This window comes from Sarcophilus harrisii, chromosome 6, assembly GCF_902635505.1.
Source record: "Sarcophilus harrisii chromosome 6, mSarHar1.11, whole genome shotgun sequence".
Taxonomy (NCBI): Eukaryota; Metazoa; Chordata; class Mammalia; order Dasyuromorphia; family Dasyuridae; genus Sarcophilus; species Sarcophilus harrisii.
The window spans coordinates 13,186,625-13,209,647 of NC_045431.1; positions in this window are offsets into that span (position 1 = coordinate 13,186,625).

A 23,023-nucleotide genomic window follows, 5' to 3' on the forward strand; every position below is an offset into this window, starting at 1 on the left:
TTTTTATGGCTCTTGAACCACTCATTCCTTTCAAACTTCACTTTCAGGACCATCTCCTATATGATGATTTTCCTAATCACAACAGTTACTAGTGACACTCCCCCAATACCTTTCAATTCCTTTCATCTGTATTTGATGCTTTTATATCTGTATCCCTGCTTCTCCTCCTCCCTATATATGGAGACTATAAACTCCCCAAGGGCAGGGATTATTTTTATCTTTGTTTCCCAAATTGCCTAGCTGCATACCTGGCACCTACTAGGTGCTTATTAAATGTTTTTGTATTGCTAAAAAAAAAAAAAAAAAAAAAAAAAAAAGCAAACACAGAGATTGTGATAGTGGTTGAGGGAAGGGTTTTGACAAGGAAGAGAATGAGCTAATATGGGGACTTTGGCAGCTGTTTACATTTGATGTGAATTTTAGATCAGTAGAGAAAGTGGATTTATTTTTGAAGCTTTAGAAGCAGGGAAATAAGAGGAGGATGACTCGAAGAACCTTGTCATTCTTTCGATAGCCTCAAGGCTCTGTTCATTTTCTTCATGATATAAGAGACACTGGATAAAATGGTTTGAAAGATATTGTGATGCATAAATTTGTCCTGCAAAAATTTCAGGCAGCTGGGGGAACTGGACAATGAGGACAATGGAACATGGAGAATGGAGTTAGCTTCCTGCCAGGTACTTTTTCATTTAGAAATAGAGAAGGGTTTTGGCTGGGATAAGGGACAGCCAAAGGCCTGCTTTAGAAATGGTTTAAAAATATTCCGAGTTTAATGTGCCCTCTGGAAAGGGGCTTTTCATGGAGAACAGGGACAGAGTAGAGCCTGAAAGGAGAGAAATTGTGGTGACAAAGGACACAACTATGCAAACTGCCCAAGTGTGTGTCATCATAAAACAGGGAGACAGGCCCAGCTGGGCCAGCTGTGAAGCTCCAAAATGGAAAGAAAAGAGAAACAACTGAACTACTAACAGCTGCCTAAATGAAGGCAGAGCATCCTCTGGGGACTGTTAAGAGGAGGAGAAGGTAGTAAGAGGCAGCTTTAGGAAGAGACGGGAGAAAATAAAGGAGATGGATATCAGGGTTTTGGAGGGAAAGAAAGAGCAGGAAAGCAGATGAAGTAGCTTGGGATAAATAAGAGGGTGGCAAGGAAACAGCAGGAAGATAGTAAGTCAACATATTCACAAGGAACATTTATTGCCAAAGAGATAGTTTGGAAGCACAAAGAAGTTGGGGAAGAAGGTTGTGTGGGGGAGTAACTCAGGCGATGTGACTAGAAGGAAAGACCAAAAAGAATGAGAATGATAGGTCACAGTGGATTGAGTCCTCATTCCAGAAGAAGGAAAGATATAAGGAAGTAGTAAGAGGTAGCTCAGGGAGACATCAAGGAGAGGAGAAAAGAGGGCATGCAAAGGAAGTCTTGAAGTACTAAACAGAATCACATACGTGCAAAGAAAGCCTGATGTAGTCCAGAACATATAAAGACATTAGGAATGTAAAAGGGGTAAAGCCTACCCACAGGCCTCTGGGAATAAAGAAACAAGTTCAGTTTGAAACTATATCCCAAAAGTTATTAAACTGTGCACATCATCTGCAAAAGCAATACCATTAACAGACTTATCCCCCAAAGAGAGCAGGGAGAAGATGTATTTATGTATAAAAATATTTATGGCAGCTCCTTTTTTTTTGGTAATGATGAAGAACTGAAGCTTGGGTAATGACTATCAAATGGAGAATGACCAAATAAATTATGTATACAAAGCCAGCTGGGTAGCAGAGTGCACAGAATACTAGTTCACAAGAAGAACTGGATTGTATTCTGGCCTCTGACACTTACTGTTTGTGTAATCCTTGGCAAGTCACTTAGCCTCTCCCTGCCTCAGCTTCCTTATCTGTGAAATGGAGATAATAATAGCACCTACCTTCTAGGATTGTTGGGGAGAAAATGAGATAATATTTGTCTGTTTTTATGTGAATGCCAGCCATTATTGTTATTCATATGATGGAATATTATTGAGCCTTAAAAAAGGACAAAGCAGATAGTTTCAAATAAACCCAGAAGACTTATATGTCTGGATTCCCAATGAACAGAAGCAAGAAATCATTTATATAACATGACAAGATTAAAAACATAAACACCTTTCAAAGACTGGATGACACTGAGAAGTGCAATGACTAACCACAATTCCAAAAGATTAACACAGCATGCTATTAACCATTTGACAGAGGAAGAATAGACTTTAAAAGCAGAATGAGACATAATTTTGGAGATAATATATGAATTTGTTTTGATGGTACATATTGGTCACAAGGAGGAGTTTTTCTTTTTTTTTTTATTTCTTTTCATGAGATAGAGGATGAAATGAGGGAGAAATAGATTTTTGGCAATTGTTTTTTTTAAAAGAATTAAATTGGATTCAGCTTTTGAGATTTATTTCTTGTAGTAACATTACAAAAAGAGGGGAAGCTAGGTGGCACAGTGGATAGAGCACCAGCCCTGAAGTCAGGAGGACCTGAGTTCAAATTTGAACTTAGACATTTAACACTTCCTAGGTGTGTGAAGCTGGGCAAGTCAATTAACTCCAATTGCCTCAGGAGAAAAGTAGAAAAGGCCTTTCTCAGGAGGTAGTGAGTTCCCCATTAATAGGGGTTTTCAAGAAAAGGCTTCAAAAAAATATTAAAATTAAAGAAAAAAAAGAAAAAAAAAAGGTTGCATGGGGCAGCTAAATGGCACAATGGATAGAACACCAGCCCTGAAGTCAGTAGAACTTGAGTTCAAATCTGGTCTCAGACACTTAACACTTCTTAGCTGTGTGATCCTGGGCAGGTCACTTAACCCCAATTGCCTCAGCAAAAAAGAAAAAAAAAGAAAGAAAAAAGGCTGCATGATTACTTATGTACATGGTAGAGTGTATTATTTTTCCAGTGTGCTTTGAACTAGGTTGCTAAGATCTGTTCCAGCTTTGAGACTTGATGAGATATTAGTATTTCATACATCATCAATCTAATTATCTATTACATATATATAGATAGATATAGATGTATGTATATATGTATTTATGTAATGTTATTAAGGGGCAAAAGAAAATTTCTGAAGTTATATATTCTCTAAATAAATATTAATGTGAAGAGGTATTGAATGAGACAACATTTTCTCTGAAAACAAGGAAAGTGATGGTGTGAGGTGATTTCAGTTGTTGGGATGATGGTATGGTTATAACTAGAAAGTGACCATTAAAAACTAAATACTTGTGATTAATGTATCAGAACAAGTCTGGAAGATATGTTTGTTTAGACATACCTAAAATAACAGAAAATAATTCAAAGAATCCATATATAAAATAATATAACTTATAGAAACTCAGATTATGGAACTAAAAGGAAAGTCTAACTCTTTTTCCAAATATGTTATAGTAACAGTTGAACATTTTTCAACAACTGGAAAACTCACAGTAGAATTTACATGGGGATGAGAAAACTCCCACAAAAAAGGGGAAAAAATTTGAAAGGGTTGAAGAAAAATTAAGTGGAAGCGCATCTGGTTATCCCAGGAATACAGAGTAGTAGGATGCGTTCATCAACAAACATTATCATGGGCCAGTAGTGTTTCAGGCATTGTGCAACACTGTGGGGGTGTGCAGAGAAGAGAGGAGGAAAGCAGAGGGGAGAAGACAGGAGAGGAGAGAAATCCATAGACTTGAGGAACTTCATATGATGTATAGAAAATTCTTAAGGAACAAAGAGCAAGATTTTAAAGATTTATTCTCAATAAAGAGCACAATATGGAAAATAAAGATGAATAACTTGGAGATACAAGCAGGGAAGTAAAGCTAATGAGGGACAATTACAAAGAGAAAGTCCAATGCAATAATAGAAGGAAGAACCCATATAAGACTAAAGGCACTACCTACAGACATGTTATTGTGTGTAAGAGTAAAAGAAGATGGTGATGAAGCGAGAAAAATAGACAGCTTGGGATGTGGTCAAAAGAGAAACTCTGATCAAGGGAATAGTCTTTTATAGACCTTTCAAGAAGAAGAAAAGATATGGAAGGAAAAGGGAATGAGCTGATGGCAAGATACTAATTCAATAATTAAAAAGCAAATGATGCAACAAATACATCACAGCTAAAGGAGTGAATGAACAGAAAGATGGAGTTGTTGACAAAGCAAAATGCTCTGGAGCCTAATGATCTTGATGCCTGAGCAAATCTCTCCATGCTGTTCTCAGTGGCATATGGGAGAAAGAAGATATGAGCAGCCCAGTAAAACAAGTGTTAGCAAAGCTATTTTTAAATAGGAAGAAGGATGATATTAAAAACTGAAAGTCACTAATGTTGCTAAACAGTGATTACAAGCTCTTTGAAGGAGTCTTGGGACAAAGTCTGACAATGTTTAAACTTCATATGTATGGTGGGGAAAGGGCTCCGTAAGTAGGTGGATATTAACTAAACATTTAGTAAATTTGAGCCAACTCATATGGTATGACAGAGAAGGAAAATATGTATAATACCTGGATCAAATAAACTTAGCTTGAATACTGATTTTCCATACAGAGATATGATATTCCACAGCTAAACTATGTTTAAAAAAAAACTAACATCAGTGTACCTTTTCTTAAAAAAGAAAAAAAATACTTCATACAGGGGTTTCATAATGTCTATTCAAGTACTAATATGTGGATGGTCTGGACATTTGATAAGAAAATACATATCTTATTTGAATGACGTAGAATGTAAGTGTGAGAAGGGAACAGCAATGTGCCAGATGAAGCCATCTGCAGCTTAATAGAACAATGGTACAACAGTAAGAGAGAAAAAAAAAAGGAACAAGGCATTATATAATATAGAATCCTGATTCTCAAGCATTTTGGTCTCAGGTCTCTTTTAGACTCTTCAAAAATACTAATCACCCCCAAATGGGTTTGTTTATTTAATCTATAAATATTTGCCATATTAGAAATTAAAATATCTTAGTATTGTTATGAAAACAGTTTTACTCCCAAAGGTCCCTGGAAATACATGTTGAGAATCACTGGTATAGTGGATAGACAGTCACATTTGGAGTCAGAAGAATCTGAGTTTAGGTACTGTCTCTGACATATGCTAGCTGTGTCACTATGAGTATATGATTTAAACTTTCAGTACCACAGACAGCTATTCTCTCCAATTGTAAGTTACAGAATCCATCTGTAGAAATGGAAGGAGTTTCTACATTGAGGGAAGAAGACAGGAAGGGTGAGAGAGAATCAAGTCATGAAAACGGGATGGAGAAAGCAACTCTCTCTAATACTGATGAAATAAAATGGAGGCTCATCAATAAGAAAATCTCTATGAACATTGGTGAAAACCAGCAAAAAATAGCAAAATTGGAAAATGTTCCCAGAGGAGGAGGAGAATAGAATAAAATTAAATATAATAAATTCAAAAATTATGATCAAGACTAGTGAGACTGATCAAGAATTTTTTGCATTTTGTTTTATGCTCTGTATATACATAAATTCTGTATTTATATTTCTGTATTAACATAGTATTTCTTTTTTAATATTCTCCATGATAGATCATATCTAGCAGCTGGTGAGGACCTTTTCAAGAATCTAGGAAATATTAAGGCAAATATCCAGAAAGCAGCTTCTATATCATTTAGAAGAGAATGGAGCTCAGAGTATGATCAATAAAGAATTATTTCATATTAAATGTTTTTGTGTTTCAACATTAAGAAAGGACAAGATGACAATGATTGGGAGACATGCTTCATATTCTACATACTCTTGCAAAAAGACTGGTGGTGAGAAAATATTTTAGTGATGAGATAAGAATTTTGAAAAAATAAGATGACAACCTATGAAAGAATACAACGAGGATGTAAATGGTGATGGAGTGGTGGAGGGGTAAATAAAAGATTGAGGATCCCAGGATCGTAGAATTTAGAAGTAGAAGAAGCTTTAAAGATAATTTAGTTGAACTTCATTTCAAGTATGAGGTTAAATGCTAATAAGGTCAAAAGACATTAATTACCATAACCGGAATTTAAATCCAGGATCTGAGATATATAAGAGAAAAGCCAAAAAAAGGATTATAAGAAGCAATGTCAAATGAGTTGATGGAACCATAGATTTTAGAGTTGAAAGAAACATTAGAGGTCAATGGGTCATTGGATCTAGCTGTGAATTTGTCACAGAATGAGGGATTCAAAGCTGGAAGAGATCTTAGAGGTCATTCAGCCTAGCTTTTCACACAATGGAGACTACTAAATTATTAAAAGTAGATGGAGAATGGTATATACTTTTAGCAATAGAAAGCTTACTATCTCATAAAGCTGCCATTCCATTTCCATGAGAGAAAAAGAAAGAGAAGAGAGAGAAAGAAATATATTGTGTCCATGCACAAATGTTTATATGTTATATATGTTTATATGTGTGCATACACATGCACACACATGTAGATGTATATATATGTTCATATATCCCTCCATGAAGACTGGTTCTGCTGTCTTGACCTGTACAGAGCAAATTTGATCCTAAGACCATACAACTTTTCAGATATTTGTACATGGTCATCATCATCCTTTCATATCTACTTTTATCCGGGTTCAACATAACTAGTTTCTTCAGTTATTTCTCATCCAAAAAACTGATGAGCAATGTGTGTTAAATTGAAGAGGGAGAAAAAAAAACTTTTGAAAACAGAAAAGAAAATATACCTAAGAGAACTGAGTGAAGAAGATGGTATGACAGTGAAGAATAAAATTCAAAGGCATTAAAAAGGAAATTAAAAGATAAGTATAAAATGAAATTTTAAAAATTGGAAAGATAAATATGGGGGGAGCAGTTGAGATTGAAAAACCAGTAGGACAAAACAGAGATCCCACATACACTTTGAAAGTCTTGTCAATAGAAAATTCCAGGGGAAAAGAGAAAGCACCTACTTTCTAATCCATAAGAATGATATAAAAGAGGGAACTGCAAGGTTTAACTTCTGAGTGTATCCTAGAAAAATATTTTGGAGATAGCTAGTCAAGATTATAGGGGAGTGAATAAGATTTATAGGGTCTTGTTAAGTTAATGATAAACTATTATAAAAAATAAAAGGAAAGGGAAAAGTAGAAGAATAAAAAAAGCAGACTTGAGACTCATATATGAAATAAGAGAAATCCTAAATCCTGTGAAAGTATAAATATTCAGGAGACAGGGAAGAAGAATAAGAGAAGATGAAAATAGCTCAAGATTTTTAATGAAAAATATTAAATTATTAATTTTCTAAGAATTTGACATCACATTTATAACTTTGGAGGTTGTGTTGTTGTTGTGAAGAGAACTGTAAAGTTGCAGGAAACATAAATACTTCTATAATTCATCATGATCCTGTGATTTCCTTGCTGTACTCATTGTCTCTACTTTTAATGATTGTAACTCTTAACTACTAGATGGTCTTTTTAAAGTTCAAGAGGAAAAACAAAAAATAAATTGTCACTTAAGTTGGGTCTTTCATAAATAGGGAGACAATCTATTTATTAGACTCAGAAGCTTCCCAGCTTGTTTATTCACCACTTTCATTAGCATCCTGGAAGCACATACCTCCATGTCATAATGATGTACCAAAGGACGACTTTAATGGAAAATGCCACATGATTATATTTACAATTATTTTTATAATGTATGAATATATTGTTTCAGAGACAGAAGTCAAATTAAGGACTAATGTATATCATAGTTTGGAAAACTTATAACTAATCTAACATATAACTACAAATTATCTTAGCAATAAGAATTTTTCTTATACTTTGCTTTTCCATTTTAGATGGCTAGTCCAATGTCCTAAAGAACCTACACTGAAAATTTCTGATTAGCTACAGTAAGAATAAAAGAATCAACATACACACACACACACACACACACACACACACACACACACATATATATATATATATATATATATATATATATATATAATTTCAAAGCAGGAGGAATGTTTGAATTAAATAATTTAAGCAATTTATCTGGACTAAAATGACTGCAATGGAAATACAGGGTTAAAAATTAGTGAAATTGGCCATGCAGGGAAAGGAGAAAGTGTAGAGAAAAAAATGATTATACTGAGACTGACAGTATAGAAGTATAATTAATAATAATGAGAAGAGAAAACTTTTTGATTCAGTGAGAATAAAATCAGTACTACTGAAGATATCAGAGAAATTATTTTAATCTAGAATGAATCTAGATTCTAAAATTGTTTCCTCCCCCAAGAATTTTTATAAATGAATCCCTTCTTTATATTTTAAATGTTCTAGATAATCCATGTTACTTCTTTAAGCAATGCTACCCTTCTTAAATATGTTATATTCAGAAGAGTAGTTTACTTTTTTTTAAATAGCTGATACTATTTTTTTTAAATTTTCCTTGATTACTGAATTCTTATACAATATAAGATTGAATTATAGCTCCATATAGATGTGATAGTAAACCAGATAGCTATGGTTGTTAGAATTGTGTGTAAACTAAGGATCAATGGAAAGTGTGGGTCTTCATAACCTGTCCTCTGTTTACATTTCCTATTTTTTATTCCTTATTCCCCTCAAATGGATCCTACAACCCAGGGACAGTGGTGTCCTTCTGTTTCTTGTACAAGACTCTCTATCTTTGAGACTTCCTATTGGCTCTCACTTATGCTTAGACCATACAACTGTTCAGACATTTGTACATGGTCATCATGATTCTTTCATATCTACTCTTATCCAGGTTCAACACAACTAGTTTCTTCAGCTATTTCTTTTCCAAAAAAACTGATGAGCAATGTGTCTCAAATTGAAGAGGAAAAAAAAAAAATCTTCCTCCTTATCTCAGTTTCCTGAATTCCCTGGCTTCCTTTGAGTCTTAGCTAAATCCACCTTCTGCAAGACTTTCCCATACACTCCATCCCATTCTTAATGCTAAAATTTTCTCACTGAGAGGATCTTCAATTTAATATGTATTATATTGTGTTTGTACATAGTTGTTTATATGTTTTCTCCTAAGTTACTTGGTTTGTTAATTGAGAACAGGTATTCTTTTCATTTTCCTTTGTATGTCTGCTGCTTAGCACATTGCCTAGCACATAGGAAGAACTTAACAAATAATTGTTGACTTGACAAAAGACTCAAGCAATGACCTAACAGCCTGTATTTACTACCTAGGCATTGGGATGGTTATTTGAGATGCTAAGAAAACATTGTTCTTTTTTATTTTGGACTCTATTTTAGAAGGTTGAGTCTATTAGACATCTGATGACAAGATACAGGAGGCAGTGAGAATATTATTATTTTTTAAAATATAAAAGTCATAGTATTGAAAGAAAACTCCTAGAATTTAGAGCTAGAAGGGATTTTGGAGATCATCTAATAAAAATACCTTGCTCTCAATTTTTACTTTGTCTTTTATATTACTTTCATTTCTAGATATGTGCCTTCTACCTTCTCTAACTAGAAAGCCATGTCTTGTAATAAGAATAAAAAGAGAAAAAAATACAACTCAACAAAAGTGACCAACATATGAACCAAATTTGATGATATGGTATATATATGTATTTTTCATACTCATTTTAAGAGAGAGAGAGAGAGATGCATCTTGGGGAAGGGAAGACAGAGGAGAGGGAATAAATGTTTACATACTACATACTATGTGCCAGGCAATGTACTAAGTGTTTTACTCTTTAAATTTTAAGTTAAGTGGTTTAATTTTCTCATCTCTTCAGGACATTCTTGCTCATTATAATTATACAATTTAAATATTATTTTTGTTATTTCACTTATTTTTAATAGTCATTGTATATATATTTTCCTGATTCTGCTCAATTTGCTCTAGATCAGTTTATAGAACTTGATCCATACTTCTTTGAATTTCTTCACACTGCTTTTTTTTCTTATGGCACAATAATAACATCCCATTATATGAATACACCACAATTGTTTGGCCACTTCCCAGTCAATGGGAATACATTCTATATCTAGTTCTTTGGTACCACAAAGTTCTCCTAAAAATATTTTGGTGTTTACAGGTCCTTTCTTTTTCTCTTTGCTCTGTGGGAACTTGTCTTGAATTTCAGGATCAAATTGTATGTCTGTTTTAGTTACAGTTTTAACATAATTCTAAATTTCTTTCCATGTACAAGAGGAAAGGATTCATAATTCCACTAATGATGTTTGAGTGTGCTTATCATTTCACAGGACAATTTCCCCAATAATGTAAAGGTGAATTTCCTTATAGCTACTATATTGATTTGATTTTCATTTATGCCCTCAACTATTTGGAGCAATCTTTCATATGCTGGTCCCCTCAATTTAAAAATACCATAGAGCTAATTATAGAAAGAGGAGTTGAACCTTTACATACACACACACACACACACACACACACACACACACACTCTGTGTGTATGAATATATATATATATATATATATATATATATAATATATATATATATTATATATATATAATCTTTTGGTTTTATATCATCTAATTCCTTCCAATTAGTCATTATTTATAATGATTTTTTTTAAAGAGGGAAAATCAGCAAAACAATCAACATATAAAAATATCTGACATTATATGTAATATTCCCATTTGTGGAGTAGGATGAGATTGCAATGCTGGTTCCTTATGGTTTTACAACACTAATTTTTGATTAGGTTTTGATGGTTGTTCTTTCTCTTCCTGTTGTTATAGTAGTTATATATATTATTTTTTCTTTCTATTTCAGCTTTCTTCATTTTGTATCAGTTCAAATACATTTTTCTAAGCTACTATGTATTTATAATGTTCACTGTTTCTGACAACATTTTTAACATAATCCATTACTTTCATTTATCGCAGTTTATAAGTGGATGAGCATTTACTTTGTTTTCACTTTTTTGCTGTCACAAAAAAAAGTGCTGCTACAAATACTTTTGTGTTTATAAAACTTTCTTTTATTTTTTTCAAGGAACATTTTTAGGGTATGTGCTTATTAGTATAATCTCTGAATCAAAGGATATAGATATTTAAACCACTTTATTTGCATGATTTCAAATTGCTTTCCAAAATGGTTGTATTAATTCACAACTTTACCAACAAATAATTAGGTCATATCTTTCAAATTTCTTCCAATATTGATAATTAATATGTTTTTCTAGTCTTCCCATTTATTTTGTGGTATCCTACTAAATTTCTTTAAATAACATGTATAATGCTTATACATATGTACTAGGAAAAATCAAAACTCTAAAAAAAGCTATAAACCAATGTCCCTAATGAACATTGATGCAAACAAATGTAAATAAAAAATAAACAAATATGTTTTAACAATATATTGCAAAGATTATATACAAGTAGTGGCTGAAACTCTATTCAGTAATATAGAATTGGTTTAATATGAGAAAAAACTGTAAGTATGTATTTTATATTATATATATTACATATATGTATTACACATATATTAGTGGAAGTATTTTGTTAGTATATAATATAATGTATAATAAATAATTATCATATTAAAATAATCAAAATGGCAAAGAAATATAGTATCATATCAATTGATGATAATATACAAGAGATGTAGAACAAAATCTTTTAACAAAATATCCCCGAACTTTGTATATTTTTGTTAATTTGCTAGATAGGAGGTTGAAACCTCAAAATTATCTTGATATACATCTCTCTTTTTAATTATTTGAAGCTTTCTTGCCTATGGTTGTTAACAAATCTTTGGAACACTGATTTTCCATAAACTTAGATTACTTCTCTTTGGAGAAGCATCACTTAAGTCCAGGTCTTTAGAGAATCTGATGTTCTTTACATAATGTTACCCAGTTTCTCTTAGTGGTCATCTAATTTAACTCCTACCTAAAGTATGAACCTCTTGAACAAATTTATGTTTTGGCTTGAAGGTTTCTATTGGCAGAATGATGTCAATGAACATTTGTGTAATGGCTCTTCTGTCAAGATTGGGCTGTTTCCAAGGAGGTCTAAGTCACTAAATTTCCTGGATGTTTTGTTTTTTTCTGAGTGGAAAAAGAGGACTCACATGGAAGGATCAGGACTAGAAAGTGGAGCTTTCAATACAGAAGGACTTAAAAAATACACAACTTTTACTTCTACTGTAATGGAAGCACCACCTTCTACTTCTGATCTTGTGATTTCTTCATTTCCTAGGTGCTTTAGCTTCAACATATGCCTCCTTGGAGATTGTTCAAACATTGCCAGGAGAAGTGCTGCATTCATTAATCATATTTTTGATGTAGAACACAATGCTAGGCCCTGAAAATAAAACTAAAATAAAATGTAGACTCTGCTTTCAAAAAATTTACAATCTGATAAGAAAGCTACTGTTTAATAATAGGAACATGGAATGAAAGGCTACTTCTGTGAATATGGAATTTCTCGGAGAGGAACTTCCAAGTGTCCTATGAATGTCATTTTCGCATCAATCAAATAAGATTATATATATATACACATATATATATATTATATATATATATATGTATATATGTATGTATGTATACATATATGTATATATGTGTATATAATTGCATATTATATATAATGTATCTTAGAGTCATAAATTCCAAATATTTTTATTGCCTATTATTGTATGACTGACTATTTTAAAAGGCAAATCCTTTGAGCTTCTAAATGCTTAAATGCTTACAGTGACAAATGTGAACCTGAAAAATGTATGTAGCTATGAGGAATAGTTACATATTCCTGCTTCTTTAATCTCTGGCTACTCGTTCATTCCTTCATTCGTTCCTTCCTCCCTTCCTCCCTCCTTCCCTTCCTTCCTCCCTTCCTTCCTTCCTTCCTTCCTTCCTTCCTTCCTTTTTTCTTCTCCTACTTTCTCTTGCTTACCTAGGGGAACTCTGTCCAAAGAAATATAAATTTTGATTGCTGAAACATCACGAGATATCTTGAGGGTTACAAGTTAGAGTTACCTTTTAAGGATCATCCCTTAAACCTAAATTTGGCCGACTCTTACTAATTGGCCAACAACTGGTCCCAGTCTAAACCTATCTTAGTTATTATTTGAGTTCTGCTGGCTCAGACTGAATAACAATTGTTTCCATTTTGTCCAGATACCCTAGAATGAATTTTTTTAAACTAGGTAAAAGGACATATTTTTGGTCTCACTTCTTACCTAGCTTTAGTAACTGACTGGATGTTACCGACAACAAACTGAGACCTGGGAAAGACTTTAGCTTTAAAGGCCAAGGCCTTCCATTGCATCCAGGATCATCTTTAGTCATTCTGGTCTATATCTTGCCAAAAGACCCTAATAACTCAGGAAGAGGAGTAAAGTTGGTGATTCTGCACAGCTCAGACTCAAAAACCCAATTCATTTGCAAGACAGAACATCACTTTCCCCTTTATGGTCCTCTTTAAGAAGGAAGGATGAACAATGACAACAAAAACACCTGCATTATCTCCAAGCTACAGACAATCAAAGTTAATCTGTCTTTATTATTTAAGAGCAGAAGGCTCAAGTAACATTTAATTCACCTCTTTTTCCACCTAACATTCACTCAATTCATAGCTTTTTTTGGAATTCAGCTAACTTTACCTAGTATTATATTTTGACATACTTCTAAATTTCCTGGTTTAAGAAAGAATATTTCTATGATGTTATATAGAATTTAAGTGACCAGGGTCCAGAAAAGCCAATACAATGGGGGAGGAGTGTTAACTATAGCTTAGAGGAAGAAAGGACTATAGAGGTAGGCCCAGGGAAAAATCTCAAAAATAATAAGAAGGATCTGAGACCAGAGGCACCATCCTCCATACTCCAGGACTAGAGGTGATTATAATAATAAGCTACTATTTAAATAAAAGAGCAGACAAAGAGAAAGAATCCAATCATGGACAGTTACTATGGGAATAGCAAAGACAAGAAGAGTGAAAAGTAGAAATAGAAAAATATCCACTGATTGTCATCTCAAAGAGATTTTAAGAGGAAATCTTCAGCATATCTAAATGCAAAACCCACAGGTTAATGAGGAATTATTATAAGCAACAAGAAAAAAGGAAACAATTCAAATACAGTGGAACCACAATTAGAATTATAATTCTACCTACCAGTGGTTATAGTAAAAGACTACAGGTATTGGGATTCTACATCTCAAAGAGAAAAAGGACTGGGCTGCAGCCAAAAATATCATACCCACCAAAGATGAGCATAATTCTGAATGAAAAAAAAAGTTATGGACATTCAATGAATTACTGGACTTTCAGAATTTTGTTCAAAAGACCTGAACTTAATAGAAAATTGGACATATAAGATCCAAGAGAAATAGAAGGGAAATATCAAAGATTAATTATAAGGAATTCAATAAGAATGAATTGTTCACTTTTAATATATGGAGATGTAAACAGTTTGTCTGAGATTGTTGTTAGTAAATGGGTAGAGCTGAGTATGATGTGATTCTCAAAAGCCAAACCTTATAGGAAAAGTTAAAAATAATATTTATTTCACACAAATGAGATGTGAGAAAAAGAACTAATACAGAAGAATTAGGGAAGGAGGGCTGGTAGTTCAGGAACACCGCTCTCATCAATAATAGATTATAGAGGGAATAATACACAGACACACACACGTGTGTGTGTGTGTGTGTGTGTGTGCGTATATGTGTAAAAGTCTTCCAAGTTTAGACAGAAATAAGAGGTTAATGGGATAAGGAGGGAGGAGAGGATAAGGAAGGCATTTTTAGAGGGAATTCAAGACACATCAGATATGAGGTAGAGAACAACATATACATTTAAAGGGGAATAAAAAGCCTTCACAATTTTTAAAGACATGAAAGAGTGAGGGAATAGGATGAGGGTTATAAAAGAGTGAGTAGATTAATGGCAATGAGATAAAAAGGGAACATTTGGAAGGGTATAAAAGTAAAAATTCAGATAGAAACAAAAGAGCAAGGGGATAAATTGGGGAAGAAGATAAGGGAAGGAATCTTTGAGTGGGTTTAAGTAATAGAAGAGCAAGTAGAGAGTGAATACAAAGCAGACGAGTGAGGAAGGATAGGAATACGATGAGAAAAATATTGATGAAAATAGAAGGGAAGAAAATAAAAAAAATACGTAATTATAGCTCAGAATGTAAACTTGATAAATTCACCCATAAAATGGAAACAGCAAATTAAAAATTTGAATTCAACAATATGTTACTTTCAGGAAATATTATAAAATGAAAGAGATAATCACAAACATACAACAACATTAAGAATAACATTTATTATTAAAAAAAACACAGAGGTAGCAATTATGATCTGTATTTTTCTTTTCTTATTTTGAATTCAGATTCAACATAAATAAATAAATCAGAATGAAAATAATGATTTAGAGCATTTTTTCATGTGACTATTGATAGCTTTGATTTCTTCTTTTGAAAACTGCCTGTTCATATCCTTTGACCATTTCTCAATCAGAGAATGGGTTGCTTTTATAGATTTGGCTCAATTCCCTACATATTTGAGAAATGAGGACTTTATCAGAGAAACTTACTGTAATTTCCCCCCCCAACTATTTTTTTATGTTTTTATGTTTCTGTTTAATATTTGACTATATTACTTTTATTTATACAAAACCTTTTTAATTCCATGTAATCAAAACTATCCATTTTACCTCCCATGATTTTCTATCTCTTTTATATATTTAAAAGCATGATTTTGAGACAGTATCCACAGCCTTCACCAGACTTTCAAAAAGATTTGTGGCAAACAAACAAACATATATATATATATATATGTTTGTTACACCTGTATTTATATATTTTCTAAATTTAGAAAACAGAAAACTTAAGCCCTTTCATTTTTTTCATCCTTTCAGGACCATTCTCAATTATTATAATACAGTGATTAGATTTATTTGTTCTTTGTTTCCCCGTTTGCATTATTATAGTCATTACATATATGCATATAAAATCAAGAAATATATATATATATATATATTTCTTGATTTTGTTTCCTTTTTGGTGGACCAGTTTATATCAGCCTACTAACTCCAGCCTTGCTCTATTTAGCTTGAGTGGAATGTTTTCAGTACATATTACCATACAGGACAGAATGTTGTCAAATTATACCAGTCATTTGCCCTGGGTCACACAGCTAGCAAGTTCCTCAGGTGAGAGGTCATCCCTTGTTCTTGTGACTTCTGCTTCATCACCTGTTATCCATAGCCCATTATTTCTCAAAATAAGTCATTTCACTGCCCTAGGTAAATACTTTCAAATTTCTAAATTTTGGTCTTCACATCTGTGAAATGAAGAGATTGTTGAACTAAATAATCTCTCAAGTGTCTTCCAGCTCTGACACGTGATTTGCTTACTAAATTTATGCCCTACCTACCTAAGGAATAAGCACAGTATAAAGGCCACATCAGCAGCACACATATTTTCTCACACTGACCTAGCCCCAAGCTGAATAAATCCCTCAGAATTTGATTCTTGGCCAATACTAATTTTTAGTCTCCATATTTCTAACATGTATTCGTAATATTTGAGTGCGAAGACATTTGCTCAAATATCCCTCCTATTTTAGATAGAAGAGAACAACAAATAATTCAGAAACAAAATGGCAAAAATTACCAAAAAAAAGAGTATTTGAAAGCAAGAGAGAGACATTTTAATAAATGTTCTGGTTCTGATGTATTGATAGATGGAAATTCCCCCAAGGTATTTTGTAAAGTAGGCCACAGCTCTCCTCCCTGACTTGGAGTCTCTTCCAACTTTGGAGCTATTGGGGAGATAGAACTATTACATTATTAGCTCTGGGGTGAGACCTCCCAATGCTGTTGAAATATTCTCAATTTAAATTCTATTCTGTATTGCTGGGTCTGAATAATTTTTATATGTGGAGTATTTTACATTTTAATGCTAGCCTGACTTTTTCTAATTTTTGTATTTTAAAGGATTGTAAACCTTTCTCCAAAAAAAGAGAAAATAGACCTTGATATTATATTTTTATTTCTCATCATTAGAGTAGGACAAAAGTCCGAGTCAAGGTTAAAAGCAGACTTTGTAGCATCTTTGGGCATTTTTTAAAGACTAGCAATGCAAATGAGAGGCAATATGGCAGGGTGGAAAAAGGCCTACTCAGAGTTAGGAAGAACTGGGTTCAGCTCCTACCTGGGAGATATATTAGCTGCATGTTCATGGACAAGTCACTTATCCTCTGGGCATCCTAGACAATTATATAGATACAAGCTACAAACACTTTTTGTTAACCAGTATCAGTATAACAGGTTTTTCATGACAATGAAACCCCAGGGATTTGCTTCTAGAAGCCAGTAAATCACTATAACACTCTGATATTCATATCCAAACAACCATAAAATAGCACCTTAAACTAAATCCTAGAAAAGCAGAAGCAGCATAATGTCTTTTAGACAAAGTAATCTGGAAGATTAGCAAGAAAGGTCTGTCTCACTCAAGATAAAAAAGGAACATAGTCCAGGACAGCAATCTAGCAGCAAACCCCCCTCAGCAAACCAGCAGTGGAAACCTCAGTGCAGTGGAATAGGTAAATATCAGCACCAAGACTCCTGATGCACCTCAGCACCTTTAGGGGAATGGGCAGATGCCAGCTGAGAGAACTGCCATGTGCTTCAGCAAAGTCATGTGCCCAGGCAAAGAGAGAATCTCAAGTGAGTGGGACACCATGTGTTTCTGTATGACCTGGGGCATACAGGTAGACATCATTCTCACAAATACCTAAGCAAAGAGACAGCTTCCAAGCACCACTGTGCTTCAGTGTAGCCTTAGGGAAATACAGGAAACACCCTACTGAGTCACCTGTCAGTCAAAACCACTAGGATGTCAACTCAATGCCACATAAGCTGCTAGAACCCTATGGCCTTCAGCAGCACCAGTTACTTTCCACTGCCCCCTTCGATGCAGCACTAGGTAAACAAGGGTCTCCTGTGGATCTCAGGGCAACATCAGTACAACACTAGGTAAATAGCCAGTGCCTGTAACCACTGGTACAAGGACCCTGAGATACTGCCCTTTCCACTTCAGGATCAGAAATCAGAAAGGAAAAAGGCCAAAAAAAATGAGCAAAAAAAAAAAAAACAATATGACCTTCGAATGTTGTTATACTGACAGGAAAGAAGAGGATAAGAATGTCAAAACACCTATGAGAAAAAACCCATAGAAAAATGTAAATTCTAGAAAGAAATCAAGGAAGAACTCAACAAGTAGCTTAGAATCATATAAGAAAGTTAGAAAAAATGGGAAAAGAAATGAGAGTGATGCAAGAGAATTATGAAAAACAATTGTCAACAGCTTGGAAAAAGAAAATTGCTTAAAAATAAAATTGGCCAAATAGAAAAGGGAAAAAATGCAGTGAAGAAAATAAACTCCTTATAGAGTACAATTGGACAAATGGAAAAAAAAGTACTAAAAGCTAATTGAGGAAAATAACAATTTAAAAGTCAAAGTTGGGCAAATAGATGCTAATGATTCAGAGAACCAAGAATCAATTAAACAAATTCAAAAGAATAAAAAAATGGAATAATAAGTGAATTAGTTAATGATAAAAAAAAAAGTTACCTGGAAAATAGATCCAGGAAAGACAATCCAAAAATCATTGGACTGCCTAAAAGTCCTAATCAAAAAGAGGATCCAGACAACATCTTTCAAGAAATTTTCAAGGAAAACTGCGCTGAAACCAGAGGGTAAAATATGCATTGAGAATATCCAGATATCACGCCAAGGAAATTAACCCTTATAGACAAATTACAAAAGTATCAGGTAAAAAAAAAATACTAAAAGTGGCCAGAAAGAAACAGTTCAAATATCAGGAAGCCACAATCAGGGTTACACAGGACTTGGCTGAAACCTTAAAAGATCAGAGATCATGGAACTTGATATTCTGGAAGGCAAAGAAATTAGGACTACAACCAAGAATCACTTTCCGGCAAAATTAACCATAATACATTAAGGGAAAAATAGTCATTGGTGAAATAGAAGGATTTCAAGCTTTCATAAGGAAAAGACCAGAACTAAATGAAAATTAGGTCACCAATATCTAGACCCAGAGAAGCATACATAAAGAGATTACAAGAGAAAAGAAAATCTAAGGGATAAAATAGAGCTAAATTGTTTACATATCTACTTGGGAAGATGACATTTGTAATTCTTTAAAATTGCACCATTAGGACAGCTAGATGGTGAAGTGGATAGATTACCAATCTTGAATTTAGGAGAATCTAAGTCTGAGTCTGACTTCAGATACTTAATACTTTGTAGTTGTGTGACCTATCTGTGTGATGTCACTTAATCCCAATTGTTTTAGGGGAAAAATGCACCACTTATAGTATATCCAGAATATAAATTGAGGGAATGACTTTAAAATACACTGAGTGAAGAAAGAAGGGACAGGTAAAATGAGATGAATTATTCTACATGAAGAAGGATGGGGAAGATGAGGGGATGGGCAATGATCATCTCTTGAACTTTACTCTCATCATTATTGGTTCAAAGAGAGAATAAGATACACAATTAATTAAATATAGAAATCTACCTTACCTTACTGGGAAGTGGAGGCAGGGGTGGGTAGAGATCAAGAAAGAGAAGGTTTAGGAACTGACAGAGGGGAGAGCAGATTGGGGAAGGTAGTAAACAGAAGTAAAACAATAGTGTCAAGGAAAAGGAGAAAAAGAACAAACAGGAGAAAGAATAAGATGGAAGAAAATACACAGGTAGTAATCATCACAGTGATTGTGAATAAATTCTCCTATAAAATAGGAGAGTGTATCAAAAAACAGAATTCTACAATATCTTGCTTACAGAAAATGCACTTGAAAGAGAGACATAGGTAAATGATTTCTCCCTTAAGGGATTATATCCAGGTAAGAAACTGGAGCAGAATCCTACATTTCAACTGAAGTTTTAAAAAAGCTTATTTTTGATCTCAAAATAAAAGCAAAAATAAACCTAATTGAAAGAGACAAAAAAACAAGACATCTTGCTAAAAGCTACTATAGACAGTGAAACAAGATGGTTGTTAAACATATATGCACCTATTGATATGGCATAAGAATTTAAATTCTTAAAGTTCAAGTTGTCAGTTATAGAAAGGAAATAAAATAACCTAAATAACCCAATTTTGGAAAAAAAAAAATAACCAAGTCAGTAATAAAGTCTCTAGGAAAAAAAATCCCCCGGGGGACAGATTGGTTCATTGGTGAATTTCGCCAGACATTTAAAGAACAATTAATCCCAATATTGTATAAACTAATTGTAAAAAATAGGCAAAGAAGGAATCCTAGCAAACCCTTTGCTGATACCTAAGATTGAGAGAGCTAAAAAAAAGAAAGAAAATTATATACCAATTTCCCTAATGAATATGCCAAAAAATGCAACAAAAAATTAAACAAAATACTAGCAAGGCAATCACAGCCTTGTGATTTCACAAGGATTATGTACTGTATATAGGTGTGTTTTATACCAGAAATGTAGGGCTGGTTCAGAACTATCAATATAATTAACCATGTTGATAAGAAAATTAACAGAATTTATGTGATTATTTCAACAGATGTAAAAAACAAAAAAACTTTGACAATATACAGATCCCATTCTTAAAGTAAACACTAAAAAGAGCATAGAAATAAAGGAAACATTCCTTAAATTGATAAGCAGTATCTAACTAAAATTAATAGGAATCATTATCTATAATGGGAAGCCTTTCCAATAAGATCAAAAGTGAAGGATGCCCATTATCACCATCTTTATTTAATATTGCACTAGAAATGCTATCTAGCAATAAGAATTTTTTTTAAAGTAAAGAAATTAGAAAAAAAACAATGGGGAAACAAAATTATCATTTTTTTTGCAGATATCAACTAAAAAATTACTTGAAATAACCAACAGCTTCATCATAGTTGCAAGATATAAGATGAACCTAGCAGCAAGACAAAGAGAAATTCCACTTAAACTAACTGTAAACAACATAAAATACTTGGGAATCTACCTACCAAGACAGACCCGGGAACTATACAAACTCATTTATAAAATACTTTTCACATAACTAAAGTCAGATCTAAACAACTGGAAAAAAATGTCAATCAAACTATCAAAAAAACTATTTGATAGTTCTAGAAGAAAAATTACAATAAAATCCATCTGGAAGAGTAAAAGGTCAATTATATTAAGAGAATTAATGAAAAGAAAGATAAGAGAAGACAGTCTAACAATACTCGATCTGAAACTCTATTAAAAACAGTAATCATCAAAACTATCTGGTACTGGCTGAGAAATAGAGTAATAGATCAGTGGAATGGATTAGGTACCCAAGTCACAGTAGTAAAGGACGATAGTAGCCTAGAGTTTGATAAACCAAAAGACTGCAGCTTTTGGCATAAGAACTCACTATTTGACAAAAAACTGCTAGGAAAACTGAAAAACAATAGGACATAAACTAGGTATAGACCAACATCTCAGACTTTATATCATGGTTAAGTCAAAATAGGTGCATGATTTAGACATAAATTAGAAAGCCAGGAAGAGTCTACATAACAGATGGATGGGAAAAGGAAGAATTCATGACCAAACAAGAAATAGAGAGCATTACAAAATGTAAAATAGCAAATTTTGATTATATTTAATTTAAAAGCTTTTTTTACAAAAGAAAAAAATGCAATCAAAATTAGAACAAAAGCAAAAGGCTGGAAGCAATTTTAGAGCACGTGTCTTTGATAAAGACCTCATTTCTCAAATATATAGAGAACTAAATCAATTTTTTAAAATATAAGCCATTCCCCAATTGACAAATGACCAAAGGATATGAACAGGCAGTTTTCAGATGAAGAAACCAAAGCTATCTATAGTCATAAGAAGTATTCGAAATCACTTTTGATTAGAGAAATGCAAATTAAGACAACTCTGAGGAATTACCTCACCTCTATCACATTGGCTAATTTGATCAAAAAATTATAAATGCTGAAGACAGTGAAAAATGGGACACATGCACTATCTGTGAAGTTAATCCAACCATTCTGGAGAGCAATTTAGAACTATGCCCAAAGGGCAAAAATAAAACAAAACAGTCAAAAAATGTGTGCATATCCTTTGACCCAACAATATCTATCACAAACATTGTACCCAGTACTAGAAACGTTGAATGATGATCAACTATGAATGACTCAGATTTTCTCAACAACCCAGTCCTCCAAGATAAGTACAAAAGGACTCAAGCAGAAAAAAGCTATCCACATCCCAGATAAAGAACTGATGGATTCTGAATACAGATTGAAGCATGTATTTTTTTTACTTACTTTATTATTTTGTGTGTATGTTTTCACTTTTTATTTGTTTCTTCTTTCATAAATGTGACTAATATGAAAATACATTTTATATGATAGTATATGAATAACCTATATCATATTGCTTACCATTTTCTGAGGATGGGAGGGGAGGGAGAAATAGTGAAAACTTGCAACTCTGACCCAGGAGTGCCATTACTGGATCTGTATCCCAAGGAAATTATAAATGAAGGAAAAAGACCCACATGTGCAAAAATGTTTGTAGCAAATCTTTTTGTGGTAGCAAAGAATTGGAAAAGGAGTAGATGCCTATCATTCAGGGAATGGCTGAATATGTTGTGATGAAATATTATTGTTCTATAAAATGATGAACAAGCTGATTTTAGAAAGCCTAGAAGGATTTACATGAACTGATGCTGAGCAAAAGAAGCAGAACCAGGAACATTGTACACAATACAATAACAACAAGAATGTGCAATGATCTACTATGAAAGACTTGGTTCTTCTTGGTGGTTCAGTAATCCAAAGCAATCCCAATAGATTTTGTACAGAAAACGCCATCTGCATCCAGAAAAAAAAAAAAAAAACTAAGGAGACTAAATGTAAATCAACACATTCTTTGTTCATTTCTTTTTTCTATTTTTTTTATTTCTCCCATGCTTTTTCCCTTGTGCTCTGATTTTTCTCTCTCAACATGATTCATAAATCAATGTGTGTTAAAAAAATAAATAAAAATAAAGGTTTCTAATGAAGTAGAAATAA